This window comes from Bos javanicus, chromosome 1 (genome assembly GCF_032452875.1).
Source record: "Bos javanicus breed banteng chromosome 1, ARS-OSU_banteng_1.0, whole genome shotgun sequence".
NCBI lineage: Eukaryota > Metazoa > Chordata > Mammalia > Artiodactyla > Bovidae > Bos > Bos javanicus.
In genome coordinates, this window is record NC_083868.1 from 64,521,449 (window position 1) to 64,525,185 (window position 3,737).

Below are 3,737 nucleotides of genomic sequence, written 5' to 3' on the forward strand. Positions count from 1 at the left end.
CTTTTGAAGGTTGTTGTTTTTTAATACTAGCTGAATTCCACACTTATCCTTTCCTTCTCAGAGATGAAAGCCACACTTTCTTCAAGAAAAAGAGAATAACTCAGTTGATTTGAGTAAAGTGAGATACTTGGATAACACAAGGAATGATTTTCCTTTATTTGGGGAGTATCATCTGTGTGATGTCAGTGTTCCACCTTATTCTGCTGTTACATCAGGTTTTCCTAGTGGAAGAAAATAGAAACAACTTGTAGCTAAAAGAACTTTTTAGACGGATATGAGGGCATCTTGGAGTATTTGGAAAGGTAGAAAGCGGGGCAGCTCTAGGAATCTCAGCAAGAATTTGCATAGTCTCTAGAGTGCTGCTGTATGCAGATCCAGAGACTACAGGCTCTGTCTCTCAGTCCAGAATTCCTAAGAGAAAAAATGTCAGTAGGCTTCTTTGGGTCAGTTCTGAAGAGGATAATTCCCTACTCTGCACCTGCTCTGTGAACGAGAGCACACACGGATATGTAAAAACCCATCTTCTTGTGCCACCAAAGATGCCTTCACTTAGCATAATCCCACTGCATCCCAAGGGAGGGTGTGCGTGAAGCAGAAGGATACAATTACAAATCATTTATTTAATAATTTATCAAATACTTGAGCATTTACTGTGTACAAACAGTGGGAGATAAGAAAATGTTTACACCAGGCTCCCTAGCATGAAGCAGCTCTCTAGTTGAGATGACATAGTAGAAACAACAGTATGAGAGGCTGCATAGGCAGAAGGTGATTAAGGGGATATGAGGCCTTAATCATAAGGCCAATTATTCATAAAGACTGTGGATTTGAAGTTTAAAGGTAGAAGACATGTCTGTCTGATTGGAAACTTCATGGAGGTAAAAATTGAGTTACACTTTGAAGGTTAAATGGTCCTTGGAATTGTGAAAGTTTATTCTCTTTCCCTGTGGTAACAGTTCATATCATACACAATGTAATTTATGTAGCAAGGGCAGTACCTAGAGAACCTAGGAAGGAAAGGGAACCTGACACCTGGGAAAGCTTATGATGGGGCAAGAGGCTATTGAGTTCTATATGCAGAAATCAGCAAGAGGTCTGAGGGTAGAATAGTGGTGGTTCCAGGCAGTGTGGTGACTGCACTGAAATTTTTCTGATGCCTTTACTCTAGTGGCAAAGGTATACCCTGGGGAGGAGCAAGCTAAATGTGAAACAGAGTGGTCCAAGTGAATTGAATAACACGTTTTGGTTTAATGTTGCTCTGAGACCCTTTGAAAAAACAGACCACAGAAAAGGGAGAGTATTTCCACAGTGGTAAAGGAAGGTAAAGAGAAGGGGACAAAAGAGGATGAGATGGTTGGATGGCATCACCAAGTCAATGGACATGAGTTTGAACAAACTCAGGGAGATAGTGAAGGACTTGGAAGCCTGGTGTGCTACAGTCCGTGGGGTCACAGTCAGACACGACTTAGCAACTGAACAACAGGAAAGGAAGGTAAACCCCAAGGGCTTGGAGCAGCAGGAGAGTAGGAGAGTGACAAGTAGTCTGAGGAGCTGAGGTGGAATAGCAGCAACAGTGTGAGCAGGCCTAGGATCTGGAGACTTCTTGAGTGATCAGATGACAAAGGGAACCTTAAGAAAGAGGCTTAGTTACCCAAATGAGAAGGCAGCTATGGCTTTAGCAATATTTGCCTGTTAATCTCATTTGTATCTATAAGGTAGTGAGGGAGCATTTAAGTTGTATATAAATGATTTCAGTAATACCTGCCACACTCCCACCCTCCAATTCAAAGTCCTCCTCATCCCAGAATGATTGTGGAGTCATCTTAAGCATTTAGATTTTCCACATGTAGACTAGAAAGATTGCACAGCCATTTCCTTGAGCTTTCGCCTTGGGACTTTATATGGTGCCCACCTCTGCCTGTATGGGTTAGGCAGCAATCTGCAGCCAGAGCCAGGAGTCAAGGGATCTGAAGTCTAGATTCAAAGACATGTGAGTGTAGGTACTGGAGATACAGAAATGCACATACATGATCCCCGACCTCAAAGTTAGTCTACTGAGACACACAGTAAATAGGAAATCATGATGCAATGTAGTAAATGCTATGATGGGAACTGAATCTAATCCCGTCTCCCAGACACCAGAGATCTTCCTGGCGCCGCGACTTACTCAGCTAGTCACTGTTATCAGTCAGTTCCCAGCGACCTATCTATAGAATTCCAGATGTCAAATTCCAGAAATCTATTTACCTTATCTCACTAAAGAGTGTAACAGTTTAGACTTAAACCTAGAAAGGAATAAGGATGAGTAAGGATTGGCAAGGAGAATACGTATGTTTGATTGCTGCTACTGCTACTGCTAAGTCACTTCAGTCGTATCCGACTGTGTGTGACCCCATGGACGGCAGCCCACCAGGCTCCCCCGTCCCTGGGATTCTCTAGGCAAGAACACTGGAGTGGGTTGCCATTTCCTTCTCCAATGTATGAAAGTGAAAAGTGAAAGTGAAGTTGCTCAGTCATGTCTGACTCTTAGCGACCCCATGGACTGCAGCCTACCAGGCTTCTCCGTCCATGGGATTTTCCAGGCAAGAGTACTGGAGTGGGGTGCCATTGCCTTCTCCGATGTTTGATTGCTGGCAGAGCTTAAATGAAATAACACAAATCAGTTTGAGAATACTTCAAATGTGTACATTTTCATAAGAACTATACTTTGATGGGGGCAGGAGAAGGGGACGACAGAGGATGAGACGGCTGGATGGCATTACTGACTCGATGGACGTGAGTCTGAGTGAACTCCGGGAGTTGGTAATGGACAGTGAGGCCTGGCGTGCTGCGATTCATGGGGTCGCAAAGAGTCGGACACGACTGAGCGACTGATCTGATCTGATCTGATACTTTGAAGTGTATGTTAATGAAAGCTGTAGTGGCGGGATATTATTGCTATTATAACTATTAAGTCAACACCTGGTAGAAATTCCAGAAAGTGTCCTGCCTTTTGAGAAACAGTAGCCATATAAACTAAGGGGAGTAAAACCTATCTTCTGGAGCCCAGAGCGGATTTCTTTTAAAAAGTATTCTGGAGATCTCAGGGCACCCAGCACCAATACTCCTCTTCAATGCCTCGGTCTTTTCTGAAAACCAGAATGAACCCCGTCCAGCCTGGGAGTCTGTGACAGAGTAGGTTAGGATGCATTTGCCCAAACTGCCTTCCCCTTTCCCTACTCCACTTGTAATGAATACCGCACTTTTTCTTCTTCACGGCATTCTGCTGTTTTAAATGGCTTCCCTGATAGCTCAGTTGGTTAAGAATCCGCCTGCAATGCAGGAGACCCTGGTTCGAGTCCGAGAGGCTACCCACTCCAGTACTCGGGCTTCCCTTGTGGCCCAGCTGGTAAAAGAATCAGCCCGCAATGCGGGAGACGTGGGTTCAATCCCTGGGTTGGGAAGATCCCCTGGGAAAGGGAAAGGCTACCCACTCCAGTATTCTGGCCTGGAAAATTCCATGAACTCTACAGTCCATAGGGTCGCAAAGAGTCGGATACGACTGAGCCACTTTCACTTCAGCGTAAGACCACATCCTCCCGCCTGCAATCTACCTGCCACCGTGTTTCCCTGTCACAGAAGGGTGAGAAGGACGGCACCGCAAGTCAGACTGCGCTGAGCTTGGCTCCTTGCCATTACCTCATTTCCGGGGGGCTGGCCTGACACCGTCCCGCCCCCAGCCGGAAGTGTGTTCGGCT